This window comes from Neofelis nebulosa, chromosome 10 (assembly GCF_028018385.1).
Source record: "Neofelis nebulosa isolate mNeoNeb1 chromosome 10, mNeoNeb1.pri, whole genome shotgun sequence".
Taxonomy (NCBI): domain Eukaryota; kingdom Metazoa; phylum Chordata; class Mammalia; order Carnivora; family Felidae; genus Neofelis; species Neofelis nebulosa.
Window position 1 is genome coordinate 9177944 of NC_080791.1, and position 20294 is coordinate 9198237.

A 20294-nucleotide genomic window follows, 5' to 3' on the forward strand; every position below is an offset into this window, starting at 1 on the left:
GCTTTTTATATGATAATGTTCTTCACTTACTAACAAGATACTGACAAGCAGCTGGGGCTGGAGAGGATTAAAGAGGTTTCATTTTGGATGTGTGATTTATAGACTATGAGGAAAACCATGAATCCATCTAGAATCCAGATGCGGGTCAGTAATCTAAGGCATGGAGTCCAGTAAGTTCCTTTACAGACAAAGATCATAAAAGCTTGGAATTTCACTCCTAGTAAAAGCCTCTAGGAATTTGTGAATTCCGTTTTCATTCCAACAGAAAAGTGAGAAATCAAATTGTAGCCAGTCAACAGAGAGCACCCCCACCCTTAATTCTTGGCACAGTCAGGTCTCCAGGGCACTCAGAAATGTCAATTCCTTCCAAATACTTAGCGAGCATCTCCCATATGTATGGCCAGACCCTGTGCTAAGTAGCATTGAATTTAAATACAGACGGCACATAATCTATAACTTTTATGGTTGAAAAAAGTACAGCCTCATTATTTTAAAAACTTGGAACATTTACTACTACTCATGCTCAGTTTTTTATTCAAAAATATTTCTTGAATGTCCTTCTGAATATATTTAGATATCATGAAATACTTTCAAATAGACTGCATGGTTTTTTCAAATAATTTGTGAGAAAGGAACAGGAAACTTTGAAGCTTTTCTACTTTCCTGCTTTGGAATTTTTTTCAGATCATTAGATGTTTGGCTAACAAATCAGAATATTTATAATTCCATAAGAATTATACAATGAGATGTGAGTCCAAATGTTAGATTTTAAGATAGTGCTTTTTCCTTTTAAATTTCATTTCATTCTTATTAATTAAAATAATGTGCAAAATAATGTCCTTTAAGTTTATTATTTTTGAGAGAGAGAGAGAGAGAGAGAGAGAGAGACAGGGCGTGAGGTGGGGAAGGGGCAGAGAGAGAGGGCAACACAGAATCTGATGCAGGCTCCAGGCTCTGAGCTGTCAGCACAGAGCCCGACGCGGGGCTCGAACTCACAGCCCGTGAGATCACGACTTGAGCCGAAGTTGGACACTTAACCAACTAAGCCACCCAGGAGCCCCAAAATAATGTCTTTTTAAAATTTCATTTCATTCTTATTAATTAAGATAATGTACAAAAAATCAGACACCTGCCCATCCGTCTTCTTTCCTAATTCCAATTCCCCAGGAACAAAACACTTTTCGATGTCTCTGGCTGTCTGTCCTGGTGTTTACCTCCACATTTCTAAACAGCTTGTTCGTACTGCTCCTTTATGAATGTTTACACGTGCACCACCTCTCCTGATTCCTGGTGCGGGTGAGGAGATTTCCCGTCAGCCCCACCCATCATCCCCACACGCACCAACGTGTAAGTCATCTCCTATTCTTCTGAGATAGGTCTTGCACCCTTTTCAATTTAATCAATGTTTATTGTTTATACTGTATGACTCTGTAAAGACAATGCAAAGTAGATCCAGGCAGTGTATTCTCGTTTCATTTCCTTTCCTCCGTTGTATCTTGTTCCCTGGAATCAACAATTTCCTCCCCGAGTCCAGTTGGTCGGTTCAGTGTGTGACTGTCACAAGTTCAAGGCCCACTCTCTGCCAGAGCAGAATTCCAGCACGCCAAAAGACTATGGAGTCTTTCCTTTGCAGACTTCCCTGCTGGATGGAGCACTCTCTCCTGCGGCTCTGAACTGGACCAGACGGATGCCACTCATCAGTTGTCCTGAGACCTTTCTTCTGGGTCCCCCTGGGAATTGCCTTCCACTCATTCTAAACCCTGTTTCCAGGACACCTGGCCTTCTCTCTTGGATGATGCCCAGTCGTTAAGGAAGCACATCCTTTAGGAGCTTCCAAAAAAAGGATGCCTGGGACCTAAAAATATTAAGAACCTTCAGGTCCCAAAATATCTTTCTTCTACTTTTATGCTTGGTTGTCGGTTAGACTGTATATAGAACTCTGTTTTGTAACTCCCTTGTCTCTAGCTTCCCATACTGTTTTCAGGAGTCTGGTCCTATTCTGATTCCCAGCCATTTGTGTGTAACCTATCTGCCTCCTCAATCTCTGGAAGGTTTTCCAATTATACAATGAGATGTGAGTCCAAATTTCTACAGAGAAATTTCTATAGAGAAATGTGTCCTAACGTTTCTATGATAATATGCCTTGTTTTGCTTCTCGTTTCTGTTTCTCATCATTCGTTTTATTGACCAAACATGCTGCCTGTTCTTCAAAACTTAATTCCTATAGTCTGAACAATATTTTTGGAATAGACCTTTAAGGGGCACCTGGGTGGCTCAGTCGGTTAAGCGTCTGACTTCAGCTCAGGTCATAATCTCACAGGTTGTGAGTTCGAGCCCCGCGTGGGGCTCTGTGCTGACAGCTCAGAGCCTGGAGCCTGCTTCAGATTCTGTGTCTCCCTTGCTCTCTGCCCCTCCCCCACTCGTGTTCTGTCTCTCTTGCTCTCAAAAATAAATAAAACATAAATTTTTTTTAGAATAGGCCTTTAATAATTCCTTATTTCTTCTGGTGTCTGTGTGTGGAACCTGTATCATTTATATCTTGTGGAACTCCTCAACTAATTCTTTAATTTTCTTGCCTTTTCTCACTACATTTGGGAGATTTTTGGGGTGGGGGGGCAGGAGCGGAAGAGTGCACAAATGAGCAAAGGGTAGAGAGAGAGAGAATCCCAGAAGGGGTGGGGAGGGGGGAGAGAGAGAAGCGGGACTCACCCAAATGGGGCTCATGCTCATCCAATGCGGGACTCGAACTCACAAACCGTGAGATCGTGACCTGAGCCGAAGTCAGATGCTTGATGACTGCACCACCCAAGCACCCAGGGAGATATATTTTGAAATATTTTCTCAACTTTGTTTTCCAAGCCTTCCACTGAATTTTTAATTTCTGCTATCCCATTTTAATATCCAAGATCTTTCCATTTTAAAGAAACCTATTTTTCATGGGCACATTTTCTGCTCTCATTTCTCTGAGAATACTGAAAGGTCAGTCACTTTTTTTTTTCCTGTTCAGCTCATCGTTAAGTATTTCTTCATATATCTGGTGATTTGTGGAGACTTTGTTAGAAGACTTTGTTTGTGGGAAGACTTTGTTTGTGGGAATTTTGTTAGAAATTAAATTTCTGGGGCTCCTGGGTGGCTCAGTCGGTCTCGCAGTTTATGAGTTCGAGCCCCACACAGGGCTCTGTGCTGACCGCACAGAACCTGCTTGACATTCTCTCTCTCCCTCAGTCTGCTCCTCCCCCCCCCCCCGTCTATCTCTCAAAAATAAATAAATAAACTTTTAAAAAATTAAAAAAAAAAGAAATTAAATTTCTCAGTGTGGCATTTGTTGGCTGTTGGTTTGACTGCAAGAAGGTCTAGGGACACAACTGTGTTTGTAAACAGTCACAAAAAGTAGTCTCCGTAACACTTCACTCTTGGGTGCGTGATGTTTCGCACACAGAAATGTTCCAGTCTCCTAGCTTAGGCTTAGGGACGAGGTTACAAGCTTCATTGCTGGTACTCAGGAGGCCTAGGGAGGCCGGATGTGGGAGCTGTCACTTCCGGTGTGCAGATCTCCAGCTGACATCCTCTGTTTTCAGTTTAAGTGCCCCTGTCACACCCTCAGTTGTGTAGAGCCTCTCCAATTTGAGAACCTCTGTGATTTGCCCTTTCTAGAAGGAAACCTCCCACCACCCGCCAGAGTTGGGAGGAGCAGTTGCCCTGAGGGAGAAGGTATGGGAGCCTAACTGCTAATATAAATGAGGATTTTCAACAATCCACCTGTGTTTTAGCCCCACCCTGTACCTCCTACTTTCCCAAACCCCTGCATTTCCCTATCCACACACCCCTCTCTCAAGTTCTGTAGGATGAATCCATTGGCCTTTTATTGGCTTTCCACACTATAGGCTCGTATTTCAGAGCCTTTAAGTCAGGTAAATAGGTTATTTCTAGTTCCTCCAAATTCCTGCTTCTAAATGTTTCGAAATGAGTTGTCTGATATAAATGTGTGCCTCTGTGTCCTTGTAAATGTATACCTTTAAGCCCAGAGCCCCTAGAGATACAAGTAGACATCCACACACTATACATTTTTCTTTCTCATTGCAAAGCCTGCACTATCCCACCCCAGGCCCCTGCCCCGTGCCCCAGGCAACTCCAGTCTTCACCTTGATAAACCGACATGTAAATGAATCCGGGTTATTTCCAAGTTGTGGGACTCTAAGTAACTTTTATAATCTCTCTGTCTCTCTCCGTAATTTTCTTTTTTTTAGAGTTCACATAAGGAACATATGTTAGTTATTGAATCAGAAAAAAATATCCCATATTATTTTAAAAATGTGTTCTTATCAGGCATCTAATTTTTTGGCACTCTGCTCAATAGTCTGAAGATTTAATTCAGTAATTATTTTTTTTAAATCTGGCTCCTCAAATTAACATTTAATTTATAAAAGATCCAGACTGAAAATAGGCCAGGCTGTATCTCTTCTAAGTAAGAAGTCAGTAAAATTACAGAATGTTAGAGCTGGAAAGACCTTCAGCATCATATAGCCCAGAGATTTTTCAAACTGTGTCTCCGTGAATCTTGGGGTTCTGTAGAGAAATCTTGGGGCTACAGTAGAAGCAAGGGGGAGACTAATTGGTATGGATCTAAATCTTCCACCTTGTCTTTAATCAAAACACCTCCTCTTTTAGCTTCGTTTTTCTTAAAAAAAAAAAAAAAAAAGTAATGTTTCTTGCTCGAGAATGTATCTGGAGCCTGCTAACTTCTCTCCATTGCGGTGGCCAAACAGCACCATATCTACTGGTTATTGTAACAGCCTCATTACCTGGTTTCCTTGCTTCCACTTTTGCCTTCTCCAATGTCATCTTACACCACTCCCACTTTACACTTCGCTTTCTGTACTCCGGTCTTACTTGCTTTTTTATTTACTCTCTAAGCATACCTATATTAGCCAAAATAGGGTAGCATATGTTGAGGTAGCAACCCCAAAGATCAGTGGTTTAATAAAATTAGTGTTACTCACTCATATGAGAGTCTGATATACTCTCCTCCAGAAAGTGTTTCAGGGATCTGGGCTCCCTCCATATTGGAAACTCATCATCCACACATGTGACATTCACCATTGCTATGAGAAAGGAAGTGGAGGGGGTGCCTGGGTAGCTCAGTCCACTGAGCATCTGACTCTTGATTTTGGCTCAGGGCATGATCTTATGGTTTGTGAGGTTGAGACCTGGGTCAGGATCTGCACTGATAGCTTAGAGCCTACTTGGGATTCTCTCTCTCCCTCTCTCTCTGCCCCTCCCCTGCTCATGTGCACTCTCTCTCTCTCTCTCTCTAAAAATAAATAAGTAAACTTTAAAAAATATCTTTAAAAAAGGAAAGGAAAGGAAAGAAGAGAAAAGAAAAGAAGAGAAGAGAAGAGAAAAGAAAAGAAAAGAAAAGAAAAGAAAAGAAAAGAAAAGAAAGGAAGTAGAGGAAGGGTTTTCCAACTCTGGAAATGAAACAAGGGTCATTGGTCAGGACTCAATCACAAGACCTCAGCCTAATTATAAGAAACGCTGGGAGATGTAGTCTTCCAGAATGCCGTGAAATAGGAAGATGACAAAGGAGTTGGTGAACAATCAATGAACACATAACATGATCTCTACCATACCCCCTCGGGGAAACTGCATTTGCTATTACCTTTTCATGAGATATTCTTTATATAGCTTTTTGTATAACCGAATCCTTTTCATCTTTCAAATTTAAGCTTAATTTTAATGCTACTTGTTGGGATGAACACTGGGTGTTGTATGTAAGTGCTAAATCACTACTACTCCTACTCCTGAAACTGATACTACACTATATGTTAACTAACTTGAATTTAAATGAATAAGTTATGTACTCTAAAAACCACAATAACAACAAGTTTAAGCTTAGTTTTAATTTCTGAGAAACCTTCAACAACTTTAACCAAAGACTCCAGTATGGCAGAGACTGCTGGTTATTCTCATTATCCTTCCTCCCCTTCAACTTTGAAAGAACCCTTATGTTTAGGGGACACTATTGTTGCCCAGATAAAAAACTATATATCCCATCATCCTTTGCACTGATTTGGCCACATGACTAAGTAAGTTTTGACCAATAAGATATAGGAAGTGTTTTGTAAAACTTCTGGAGAGTTTCCCTAAGGAGATGGATGGCCCTTCCTTTGCCCCTTCCTCCCTTCTAATTCCTTCACTGATAAAGCCTGGATGGATTCAGGCAACCATCTTGAGCTATGAGGCAGCACTCTAAGTAGGACAGAGCATGAACTGGAATAAACTTATGTCCCTGGTAACTTTGTGGTGTCACCATAGTGGACCTGGGCTGCTTATCTCAGGATTTCTTGCATAAGAGAGAAAAATTAACTTCTATCTTTTTAAAGATACTATTGATTTCATAAGTGGCTAATTCAGTACAACCTCCTTATTAGGCAGGTAAGGAAACTAAGACATTGTGAATATGTGACCACAAATATGGACGGCCAGGACAGAGTCAGTTCTCTGATATCCTGTCTAGTATTCATACCAGCAGTCTTAAAGTGAATATTTGAGGAACAGAAACCAAACATACTGAATCACTACTGAGTGTGAGGCACAGAAGTATGAGGTATACATATTCCCTGCCCTCATCATTATGACTAATGCATAAATAAATACTTATGATACAACATGATAAGTATAATAATAGAGACATGTGCATATATATGATGGCACAAAAAATGGAGAAAGGGGATGGTTTAATTCTGCCTTGCATTGTAAGGAAGGTAAGAAGTACCATAACACTTGGGCCTTGAAGGATGAGTAGGAGTGTTCCAGGTATAAGAAAGATGAGGAGTAAGAGAAGTATTGTAGCCAGATGAAAACTAAGGTATAGAAGCATGAAAAGACCTAGTGTGTGCAAGAAACAATCAGCAGAAAGAAGAAAAAAGTGACAAATGAGCCTAGAAACTTAAGAATGTAGCCTCAGGACAGACTCTAAAGATCCTTGTTTACAAACCCTGGATGAGATTCATAGGCAAGGAAAGTTCATACTATGATAGTTACTGCATTGGATTTTTAAATTTTATTTCCTCTTCCTAATAGAAGCCTGATCTCTTTTATCAGAATCAACTCTTTGACAATACCTATAGACTGATGGGACCCACCCAGGGCTCCACTCACTCTTGTCCATGCAGAGCCATGCAACCCAAGCTAAGCCACTTAGACAGTCCTGACTTGTACTCTGAATCTTAAGCAGAAAAAAAAAAAAAAAAAAAAAAGGGACCACACATGGCTGTTCCTCTAGTCATCAACAGGCCAGGGTCTTCACTATAACATCCTGCCATGATACTGTCTTTTGGCCTCTTTAACCCAGCCTCAACCCAACACAGCCCTAGGGTGGTTTGACTCTTATCCTTCTTCCTGTCCATTCTGTGAGTCCTCATTATTCTTCTGACATATTTATTTTGCTTAAGTTAAACAGAATGGTGTCTGTATCTTGAAGCAAAGAATCTAACACATGAAATATCCCAGTATGAATCACCAAGGTTAGAAAGAAATGTCTCTCCCAGCCCCATATTGTTGCAGGGTTGAAACTGGGGAGTCAGAAGTTAGCATACTATTGTTGGCTCTTACACTAAGCTATATTTACCAGCCTAGATTTTGTCAGTAAAAGCTGGCTGACTCTTTTTATGTTATGTGTCAATTAGTTCAGAGTTTAATCAGGGAAGATGGAGCCATTTATTGGGCTTTCTCAAAGACATCAATCACCTGTATTACCACAACCTATAGGACAACCCTGTTGGGGGAGAATATTATGAATGTCCCTCTAAACAGCAAGAAATAGCACCCAAGTGACAGAGCCAAGACCAGAACTCTCACTTCCTAACTCAAGATCCCACGTTCTTTTCCTAAAAGGGATTGTCCAGCTGGCTTTTGACCCAACTTGCTGCTGTCTCAAAACTTTCTGTTTTACAAATTCAGAGGAGTTGGTCATCATTTTATCTTTGTCAAGGCAGGAAATTCATGCTTCCCATGAGGAGTCTTTTAGATCTGACCCAGATAAAACCAAATGGTTTTTTTTCTGGATTCTTGCATTCCTCTGGATTCATAGAGAAGGAGCAAATGCCAAGAAGGAAGTGTGCTTTAGCACAGTGTACAAAGGACTTCTGAATCTTCTGTAATTAAAAAGAGATTTAGAGAATTCTTCTTATCAAGATCCTCAGATGATTCAGAGGACACTTTTTTTTTTGAGATAAATGATCATGTTACCAAGCATAATAGGAGATATTATTAAGGGTTCCATAAATACTTAGAGAATGACAAAGAATTTAAATGATGCAGGATAGAAAAATTTCCTTCTTCTAAAAAGAAAAAGTTCAGATTAATGGAATAACTTGAAAGACGTCTCAACTATTTCATCCCAGGGCCTCACAGAAGTAGGCCCTAAGTTGGGGGTATTATAAGGAAAACACATTATCAACCTCTTGCATACTCAATCCTGATTTTAATGTTAAGTGAAATTCAATGAGATGAGGTGTGGAGCACCTTCCCAGGATTATCCTTCCAGATGCACAGATTATCTCCAAGAGAAGATGCCAACAGTTTGCATTCCCAGCCTTCATACTACATTTATTCATAAGGTTTTGCTATTGTTCAGGGATTATCTACAGTTGCTGTCTCTGTAAATCATCAAGTCATACATTTCACCATAAATCATCTATTCCAACTAATGCACTTAATCTGCAGATGAACTTACACTTAGAATGATAAATCAGACACCTAAGCCCAACCAGCCATTTAGGGGCAAAGTCCAGAGCCATCTCCTCTCTACAAAGGACCCTGAAGGGAGAAATTAGATTTTTTTCTTTGTTGACACTTGTATACTGAGAAGGAGAGGGGGTCAAAAGATCAATTGTACTAATGGCAATAACAAAATTACTTTTGGTGGCTGGGGGGCGGGGTGGGGGATACACTGACTTTATCTGGGAAAATACCTGGTTTTCTCAGGCTGCCATAGCAAAATACCATAGACTGGGTGGTTTAAACAACAGGAACGTATTTTCTCACTGTTCTGGAGGGTGGAAGTCTCATATGAGGGTGTCAGCGTGGTGAGATTCTGGCGAGGGCCCTCAATGATGGCGGTGACGGTGATGTGATGTGGTGGTGGTGGTAATGATGGTGATGGGTGACAGTGGTGATCACGTGGTGATGGTGGTTATGTGGTGGTGGGGGGGGATGGTGGTGACGATAATGGCTGTGATGATGGTGGTGATGACCACGGTGGTGGCAGTGGTGGTGTGTGTGACGAGCAAAGGAAGTAACAACAGAGAAATATGGGAAGCCGGGGGGGGGGGGGGGTGGTCACCCATCTGATTTGAGGCTGGGGCACCTGTGATATGAAGTGATCCGGTAAAATCCCCAGGAGGGGTTCCCAGAGGACTTTCCGGGACAGGATACCTAATATCCAATTTTAAGTCTGTTCACATTTGCTTTGGAGATAACTCCTCTGATCCTCAAAGTCCCCAGCTGATCTGATTACACATACAACACACCCTGTTGTATGTGAGTCTTTCTGGGGAAGTGAGTCTTTCTGGGGGAGTGAAGGAAGAAGCCTGGTTTTGTGTCTTAGCTTTCTGTACACCAGGAATGGATACGCAGGCCGATGAAATGGTTTGTCGACTGAGGAAGACCCAGAGATGACCAGGAAACTGTCACCCCCTTATTGATCCACAGAAAAGTAAGGCCAATTTTGTCTGGTTCTCAAGAAGCAGGGAGACCCCAACAAACGCGGGCTAAACAGGCCAAATATATATATATATATATATTGCAGGTATTTACTCAGTGTGAGGTTTATTTAGAGATTCTCAAAGCCCATCCCTAGAAGATGTCATATGGAGAAAGACTCCCCTCACTAAATGTGTTAAGGTTATGTCAAGGTCCCCAGCTCCCTGCCGAGCATCCTCAGTGAGACAACTGTCTACTCTTTCTCTCTTAGTCAGCAAGAAAGCCTGGGGGGTTCTTTTCTTTTCTTTTTGTAAGGTTAATGTACACATGGAGTGTTTTCTTTGAGCATGGGGTGGGGAGGGGAAAACCTACATAAGTGCATCTTTTCTTTCCCGCAAGTGACCAGTCTATTCAAGTATTTTCAAAATGGATATACTTCAGAGGCGTGAATGTCTTTCCTTCTCCCAAACCTGATGACAGATGATTCCAAATGCAATAACATGGGCTCCAGAGACATCCGTTTATTTATTCCAAATATTTCAGCTAATGAGAAAGCAAATTTGAGCTCCCTGTCCTGGGCGGCTTTGCAGCCAAGATCTCTGTCAGCGCTCTTGGCACGGGCACCCCTCGTCTCCTCCTCTGCCTCCGGGGCTCATTGGGGCCCACTCTGTCTCTAAGCTTCTCATTAGTAGGAACCCCATCACTCATGTGGGGATGCAGAGGCCTCATCCCTGCTGACGCCTTTATTGTGCTTGCCTTGCCAGCCTCTTGTTCCCTCTCGAGCCCCCAGCCAGCCCTCCCTCTCCGCAGGAGTCCCTCTCCCTCTGTCATCCTTCTGTGTGGCTCCTGGCAAGAAGCTTCCTTTGATGGATTCCACAGACCCCTGACCTCACTTTGAAGTCCCCACAGCTTAATCACACACACCCACCTCAAGACTCAGCATTGCCCCTTTTACTGGCTTACCAAACTCATTAGGCACCCTGGGGGGCCCAGTTTGCCTCCTGTATCACAGATTAATAAGTAGGCTTGGTGGGGGGAAGAAGGGAGGCGAGTGTTGTATTGTTGGATATGCACCACTAAGAAAGCTGAGCTTCCTCTTGGAAGGAAGCAGGGAGATCCTGCTGTTGATGGCCATCCCCCCTCCAGCTCCCACAGGGACCACAGAACCAGGCTTCAGGGACAGAGAGATGTGAGTTCGGCATGAGTTTAATCGCAGCCTCATTGCCTGTGGCTGACCCTGGGTAGGCCACTTCGTCTGAGTTATAACTGGGAACCACTCCTTAAAGTCACTGTCAGAATTAAGCACTTAAGAATTAAGCACAGCATGTGGTCAATTTAAAAAGTATGATCTCGAAAAAACCAAACTTTGTTATTTCTAATGGCCAGCCTTAGTGAAAGGTAAAGAGTGTACTGGCCACAGAGTCACGGATCATGGAGACCCACTTTTGTACTCCCACTGAGATTGCTAAGGAGGCATGAATTCCTGCTGTTTATGATAATCCTGCCTAGTCACATATCATGGGTGATCAGTGCCTGAGGTCCTCAGGGCATGGAATAGTCATGATGAAAATGGTCATTTAAATGGCTGCTATCTAGTGCCCACTTACCTTGGGTCAGGTACTGTCCTGAGCAATTGAAATATGATAGTACCATTTGGGTAGATATCATATCCCCATTTTACATTAAAGGAAACTGAGGCCGAAAATCTGCATGCCTTGTTTAAGGGTCTTCAGTCAGTCAGAGCTCTGTCAAGAAATAGTGCACCCATCCATAAGACATGATGAAGCCCCCGGAAACTAACAAGTGGAGAGCTGTTATCATCTCTAGGCTCAAAGGGGCTGGGTGGTGGGTTAGCAGGGAGGCATGATGTTATCATCCTCCAGGGAGAGTGAGAGCCATAGAAGAAGAGCCACCTAAGGGGACCAGTGGCCACAGTGGGGGGGGCGGGGGGGGAAGGGGGCAAGGAAGGACAAGGGTAAGCACTGTGTTAAATACCCCATTAGCTGAACCCAACAGGAGGCCAGAGGACAAATGAGCAGGATGAGGTGGTCCCTGAACACAGGGAAGAGCAGAGGAGGGTAGAGAATGGCTGGCAGGCAGAGAGGTGCCATGGGGTATAACCCAGTCACTCAGCTCCTCAGTGGGAAACCTAGGACCTCACTCAACTCGTTAGTCCAACAGCAAGCCATCTCCATGACCTAGAAGATATTAGTACAGTCTTTTAAGTATGTAGGTTAGTGAAGGGAATTACAAGATGCTATAAAAGAGAATGATAGGAACTGAATAAATCTGAGTTTGAATCCAGGGTAGTCTACCAAAATGAAACATTTTGTGATCTTGGGCAAGTTCACTCAGCCTTTTCAAGGCTTTGCTTCCTCATCAGTGAAATGAGGAGAGTAATTGTCCCTAGGGCAGATGTCTGGGGTAAGAGTTAAGTGAGATAAAGAATGGAGAGGCATTGTCATAATCACATACAAGAGCAGACTTGGGAGTCAGACTGCCCAGGTTCAAACCCTCACTGTGGTATCTTAGACAAGTTAACCTCTCAGTGCCCCACTTCTCTCCTCTGTGAAACAGAGTAAGAACACCAACCTTACAGGTAAACTATGACGATCAAGTGACTTAATATATGTAAAACTTAAAGTTACCCAACAGTTCATAAGGGCTCAGTAAATGTTGACTATTTTTACTGAAATACTTAGCGTACTGCCTGTCACACAATAAGTAGCAACCCAAAGTTCACCTCCAGGTGGGTGAGAGCAGGGTGAAGAATGTTTGTATTTACATGTCTTTGTTTCTCTTCTCTCTGGAGCACTGAGAACCCGTGTCAAAACACAGATTCAGACACCAATTGGAAGAAACATGTGCACCCCTATGTTTATTGCAGCATTATTTACAATAGCCAAGACTTGGAAGCTGCCCAAGTGTCCATCCATAGATGAATGGATAAAGAAGAAGTGGTATATATATATATATATATATATATATATATATATATATATGTATTTATATATATATAAAATGTATATGTATTATGTAATATGTAATATTGTATAACATATATATACACATATACATATGTAATATGTATATATACCTATATACCTGTACATATATATACCTACACATATACATACAATGGAATATTACTCAGCCATAAAAAAGGATGAAATTCTGCCATTTGCAACAACCTGGATGGACCTGGAGGGTATTATACTAAGTGAAATAGGTCAGATGGAGAAAGACAAATACTGTATGATTTCTCTTATATGTGGAATCTAAAAGACAAAACAGAAAACCACCCAAAACAAAACAAAACAAAAAAAACAGACTCATAGATTCAGCAAAAATTGTTGGTTAACAGAAAGGGGTTGGGGGGGCAGTGAAATAGGTGATATCTGAGAGGGAAGGAGGAATATGTTTCTTAGGCAGGCAGAAGAAATAATGAATGTCTTTTTCTTATTTCAGTCCAGAAGAGAACCACAGAGGAGCTGGGATCTGCTCTGTGCTTGGCAGGAAGCGCCAGAAGCCGCTCTCACAGGTCCTCGTACAAGATTCCTATGTTGGCCTGTTTCTGTTTTTTCATTTGCTCAGAGGTGAGTCTTTATGTTGGTCCCCCCACCCCCTGCTTGTCTGTTATCTTCTCCTTGAGGGATCCTTGTAGATGATATGGATCCTTTCCTTTGAATGAGGCCGTCTCTCCTTAGATATTTTCCTGGAGATCTGAAATAAAAACGGTTCCCAGTTTCTGTCTGCGGACGTTGGCCAAAAGAATTTTTTTGCGCTATTGACTCATCTGATTCCTACTTGTTTTGAAACATGACAGCTTATGGGGCGCCTGGGTGGCTCGGTCGGTTAAGCGTCCGACTTCGGCTCAGGTCATGATCTCACGGTCCGTGAGTTCGAGCCCCGCATTGGGCTCTGTGCTGACAGCTCAGAGCCTGGAGCCTGTTTCAGATTCTGTGTCTCCCTCTCTCTCTGCCCCTCCCCTGTTCATGCTCTGTCTCTCTCTGTCTCAAAAATAAATAAACGTTAAAAAAAAAATTTTTTTTAATAAAAATTAAAAAAATAAATAAATAAAATAAAAATAATTAAAAAATAAAATAAAATAAAAAGAAACATGACAGCTTAAAATTGAATGAGGACATTTTGCCTATCACCTTCAGGGAAGTTTCTTTATTAGCATTTTCAAATAAGCAATTTATTACAACAGACGCTAGTGTTGATTTGTAGTAACGGAAGTCGGCACTTCACACCTCAGCTATGCTCGACTCCTCCTCGGCACTCAAATGCTTGAGTATTTTCTTGTGGGCTTTGCTAAGCATGAGTGAGTGATTGTTTTACTATTTAAATGACACCCAGGGCTTAGCACATAGCGGGAGCTCTATCCATGCTGGCTGAATAACTGAATGAATCAATCAATTGGTCAAAGCTCAAAGAATATATTTTTACACAGCACACGTCAACAAATACAGTGACTAGGCCACAAATGTCTTTTGAAATGATTATGGATGAAACTGTTGAAAGCAGAGTTTCTGGATTTCTCCTTCTGGATTCAGATCAGTGCAGCATTTTACTTGCCCTCTTTCTTGCTCCTGCTATATGTCAAGGATGAGTTTTCAGTAGTGTTACTTCAGAACCAATCACATTGGTCAAGGTCATTAAGTTTTAGTGACTGAGTGGTCACTTTCTAAGCCCCCAACTCTTGCACACCAGTTAGGCCCCATCTAACTGGACCCCACTTCTTGGCAGCTAATCCTCTCATGGCTAAATATTCTCCATACCTGTTCTTCAGTGTGTCACAGATAACCATATGAAAGGTAGCCCAGAAATGAGGCGTAAAGCATCTAAATCCATCCAGCATCAATGAAGTGGACCATGGAGTCAGCACATCATGAACACAGCGGCCCAACGCTGTGACGTGTCATTATCCAAGAGGTGGTGTTATTCATTACCTCTCCACAGAAGTTCCTAGAATGAAAAATAAAACTTTTCGGAATCTTTCGTAAAATGTGTTTTTACAGCAGCATAAAAGTAAGAAATGTTTACTGTAATAAAATAAACAATAAAACATATGTAAAATACAAATGAAAAGCCACCCCTCAGCTCCAACCCTCCCCCCGACCTGCCATTTCCCAATTCTAATGGCCACCGAGATTACCATGATCAACAGATTGTGATCATCCTTTGACACATTTTCTAAGCACACATGTTCTGTTCACACAGCTAGACTATACTGTACATTTCCTGCAGCCTGCCATGTTTGGTTAGCAGACATCATTCCAAGTCAGTACAGAGAGAGATGCCTTGTTCTTTAATGGATTTCACATATGACATTGTAGGTTAATTCTAGGGGTTTTTTGTTGTTGTTTTGGGGATTCTTTTTTTTTTTTTTTTACTGTTAAAAACAGGACTTCGTGGTCATTTGTATCCACAGATATTTGTGTGTGTATTTATTTGTAGGATAAATTTCCCAAAGTGAAATTGCCGGGTTAAAGGGTAGGCACATTCCAAATTCAAACTGATATTGCCAGTTGCCCCCAAAAATGGTTTTATCAATGTATACTCTCAGAAACTCCTTTACTTGGTATTTTTTCCCTAAAAGTGAGGATGGAGAATGAACACCAGAGACCTTGATGAGGGAGGTAAAGAAATAGCAAAATCCGGGCGAGTCCCTTCACCACTCTGCCCCTGGCTGAGTCTGCTGAGCCTGACGCACTGAAGGAGGAGGGAATTGAAAGAAGGAGCTGCTGATTCACAAACACCTCCCACCCAGTCAGGGGTTGAAGAGCCTGTTTCTGTCTAACTTCAAAAAAAAAGAAAGAAGGACTCGGAGAACATCTTCTAATCCACCTGTCTGGTTTTGTTCAAGGATTTCTGTACCTCACTCCAGGAGATAAGAGGCCTTTTGGACAAGGCTTTCTTTCAAAAGCAACAAGTACAAAATGTTTGAGCGATGGTAATTTAATTCTAACAGCCTTTAGCATTCCCAGAAGAAACAAGATCCTGTGCAATTGATGATTGAGTCATTCAGGCAAAATGGGGTTAAGGGGGCTGACATCGATAAATCGGCTTTTTCTGGCCTCTCCTGGCTACATTAATAAAAATCTCATGGACATCTTAACCCTATGCTTGTCAAGCTCTGAAGCAATCCATCGCTTGGATTTTTCTCGGAGCCAAACAAAAAGATATCTGATCCTGAGATAAAATCCCATCAGCACCATCACCTGCTGCCAGGAAACTTTCTCCTTGAGAAGTAGGAATAAAAATTAAGTTTGTAAAGAAAAAGCCAATGCCAGAAACAGGAAGGCTTGCTTCTGGAATGTTCTCAAAAGGATCACCTTCGGTTTTGGGAAAAAGTAGCAAGTCCATTGGATCCCCTCTCCAGTTTCTAAGATCACGGTCTGCCAGGCTTTTTCCCTCTTTTGAGAGAAGTGTTTTAGTAATCTATCTCTCTGACCCAAAGTTGTCCATATGCCAGCATGATGAATTAACTGTCATGATCCTAGAAATGAAAAAATCTAGGAGATAGAAGTTGATTCTCATTATGCACAGCAGTTAGGGTGTCAGGTCGCTATGAACCTTAAATGAGAGAATACTGAATCACGGCTCCTAGGGGAGCCATGTTCCCGTGAGCCATGGTCATACTTTCATCAACAGATCGACACCTAAGCATGTTTGATTAAGTGTTTCTGTTTAAAGATGACTTATTATGTATATAGCTAATTATATTATTATGTTATATTGATCGTGCATATGTTATATATATACATATATATACATATATATGTGTGTATATATATGTGTGTGTGTGTGTGTGTGTGTGTGTGTATATATATATATATATATATATATATATATATATAAAATTGTTCATTAACATTGGATTCATGGCCAATAGCATGACTAATTCATGACTGAACAAGGCTTATCTAACACACATATTTGCTCCACGGGGCACATCACAGCCTTTCTGTGCTTAGCAACACTAGGCCGCACTTTGGGGCCATTCCAAACAATGAAATCACCCACAAAAAGTACAAAAATGTGGAAGACGTGGTACCTAATACACTGTACGAAGGACTCTTGTTTACACTAGGAGAGATAAAACAAGCCGGCCAAGCCTCCCCTTGCTCTCTCTAGGTTAGGCTGGGAACGTGCGTGTCCATTGACTCCGGCGTTTTCCTGCTCTGTGCACGTCTGTGAACGATGACTGAAGGGCCACAGGTATTGATTAGGGGGTCACAAATAAATGTTTGCCAGCAGGTGAATTCGCAAATATGGAATCTGTGTATTCCGTACACAGGACTGAGTATATTTCCCACTCGGGTAAGGTCATACCTCCCCGCCAATCATCCACACCCCCCCGCCCTTGTCCTCCCTCATTCCTCTGGGTGGGACCAGTTTGCTTGGATACTCCAACAGATGGTGCCCCTTTGAGAGGGCACTGAATGACGTGCTAAGGAAACGCATGGAATGGGTTGTGCAAATAATCCTCCTCCCCGCAGCCTCTCATCATCTGTTGGGGGAGAAACAAGCTCACAAATAATGGTGGTTTACGACCCAGTCTGGTTAGTGGCATTGCAGGCTAATGAGGTGAGAGTAAGATGTACAAGTACTTAAGAGGTTAAGATGTACAAGTACTTCCTACGGTTTTCCTCCACATTCTGTTATTTTTAGTTAAATCCTCTTCTATCACGGCACAAAAAGAGTAATTCTTTCCAAAGGAATACCAGAAATAGGATTGTCAGATTCAGAAAATAAGAATACAAGACAGCCAGTTCCATTCGAATTTCAGATAAGCAATAAATGATTTTTAGTATGAGTATGTCCTTTGTTTGCACTAAATATTTATGCTTCCGTGTTAGTGTAAGTGTATCCACGGCCATGAGCAAGTCTCGCAAATAGCTGAGGAGGGGAGGAGCCTGGGGGTGGGTGATGCGTGGAGGTCAGAGGGAAGGGAAAGCAGAGGGAACGTCCGTCCTTCTGGTGTCCCCAAATTCCTACCTTAAAGTCACTTAGATTTTGCTGAACTTCATTTTCCTTATTTTTTACTTGGGAATAATTACTTCTTCCTCATAGACGATTAGGACAACCAGATGAGATGACGTACGCAGGTCTCCTTCACGGTGCCCCCAGAATAAGACACTGTCCCTGTACTTCCTGTTCCCGTCAGAGGCAAGACAAAGAACCAGCACTTCTGTGACCATCAGAAGTGTCAGATGTTTTGTTTTCTTTTGTTTTGCTTTCTGTTCCCAAGACTGTTGTGGCCCAGGAAATATCGTCATAGGAAAGCACCATAAATCGCCATTTTTCTTCAGCATAAGAGAATGTAGCTTACTTTACAATTGTTCTTCTAAGTTCCTTAAGGCTGCGTCTCACCATGAAAAGTAAAAATATCAATTACATATCTGCTTGGTCCCACCTGTCATCATCTCACATCTGGAAGTTTGCAAATGTCTAGATGTCAATTTTTCAGGTTTTGCAATAGGTGCTTGTTGATTTTGTAATATATGGCTGTGAAAGTCCATTTGTGTTATCTTATACCTTTACTAGCATTCCTAAAGTGACTTTCCACACATGTGATTTATTTCTTGCTGACTCCCCTTTCAGGACCAAGCAACAAAGGGTGTGAATGATGAAGGGTGTGAACCAGGAATCCTGGCAGCCCACTCTGTAAATTCTCTGAAATGGAATCAGTGCCCTGTGTTGCTTTTTTTATTTAATTTTCATACCTTGAGAACTCAGCAGTGGCAGCGACGTGTTTAACCAATAACCGTGGGATGCGTTTATTCATTCAACAAATATTTATGTAATGCGTGACGACGATGGGTCAGTCACTGTGTTGGCACTGGAGAACTACAATAAACAACAACAACAAGAAATGGAAATCTCTGTCCCTTGGAGCTTATAGTCCAGGGAGGATGGACAATAGAAAGACAGATAAATAGATATAACATTGGATCTTGGTTCAGTGTTGGTGATACATGATGGATCCTCTGTTAGAGCTCCCGAGATAAATGGGACAGACCTGCCCACTGGTGTTTTCCACCAGAATGGTATAGACTAATATACTTAGTGTATCTACCACATGCCAATAGGCACCTGTCGAAATAGGCAGCAGGATTGGGCTGAGCCAGCTGGGCTAACAGAGGAGCGCAGGCAGGGCAGAGGCAGAACTAGATGTGGCAGGAGGGATGAGCACCCTGGCTGGTGTGCCAAGCAGTTCTATCATCCCTGTAGGCCAGGCCAGAGGAGAGATCCTGTCTTAGATGGCCTGGGATAGAGGAGAGGCCACCTAGGGGTCAAGACAGAGGCCCAGGCTCCACTGTGGACTATGAGATGGGCATGGGCCCAGCCATTCATTCATTCTAGCAATATTTATTAGGCACTCACTATGTGCACACACTTGTCTAAGTCCTGGGATACAGCAGACAAAGCTCCCTCCCTTGCGAAGTTTGTGTTGAGAGGTAGATAATAAACACCATAAATAAATAAAGCAAAGATGAAAGCAGGAAACCCAGAGAAGATGTTAGCAATTTTAAATAGAATGGTCTGGGCAGGCCTTACTGAGATGACAGCTGTGGCCTGAAAGAGGTAAAGGAGGAAGGAAAGTGGTTAAGTAGGGGAGGATGATTGCAGGCAGAGGAAGCAGCACGTGCAAAGATCCTGAGGCAGGAGTGTGCCTAAGAAATGGTGAGAAGTTCGGGTGGCTGGAGAGGAGTAAGCTGGAGGGAGAGTACTAGTTGCTAAGGCCAGAGAGGCAATAGGTGAATGGCATGAGGGGTGGGGGAAAAGGAGAAGATACGTAAGTCATGGGGTGAACTCGTGCTTTTACTGTCAATGGGATGGGAAGCCCGGTGGAGGGAGGGGTCTGAGCATAAGACCACTCAGATTTAACAAGCTCACTCAGGCTGCGGTGTAGAAAGTGGAGTGCAGAGAGGCCAGGGCAGTTTCTAAACTGGAGACACTGGGTGGATTGTAGATGACAGGATGCCGAGTCAGCTCAGCCACCGCCCCCCAGTTTCTTACCTTCCTTTGTCCAAGAACGAGATGGATGACAGAGCCAGAGGCAAGGCAGTGGCCGCCACTGCCGATGGGGACAAAGCCACCTTAGCTGTGGGAGAATCAGGCTGAGAAGATAGGGGTCACAGAGATTGGTGGCTCTCAACCCCAGTTTCACACACATCGTCTCAGGGAGCTTCTGAAAACATGATACATGACCCACCTAATTGTTCCTGGGTGGTATATTTTTACCAAGCCTGCCAGGTGACTCTAATGTGCATCCAGGGCTGGGAGCCACTGATGGGGACCACTGCAGATACCACAAAGAGTAGGTGGTCACACATCCACACCTCGTGCGTGTCCTAAATATCCGTTATGCCCAGCTGGGAGCCACTCTGCCTAGCACAGAGGGAGTGCCCAGGAGACATTCCATGTTACCGGTATTAACAATCAGGGAGGTTGAAGGCTTTCACCCTCGGGAGCGATATGATCATATCTATGCTTTGGAAATTTTCTTTGTCAGTGGTGGGTAAAATAATTGTGGCTAGGAAGAGGACCCACCAAGGGGACGACGCTCAGAGCGA

At 42.6% G+C, this 20294-nt stretch overlaps 1 protein-coding gene across 5 annotated transcripts in view; it reads left to right on the forward strand.

The window, feature by feature from the left end:
* Positions 1–20294, forward strand: part of POU2AF2 (POU class 2 homeobox associating factor 2) — a 490852-nt gene that overhangs the window by 352357 nt on the left and 118201 nt on the right. For all 5 annotated transcript variants that reach the window (XM_058686716.1, XM_058686718.1, XM_058686717.1 and 2 more), the window contains one exon: positions 13174–13301. The gene's annotated coding sequence lies outside the window, so the exon portion shown is untranslated. The remainder of the gene's footprint in view (positions 1–13173; positions 13302–20294) is intronic.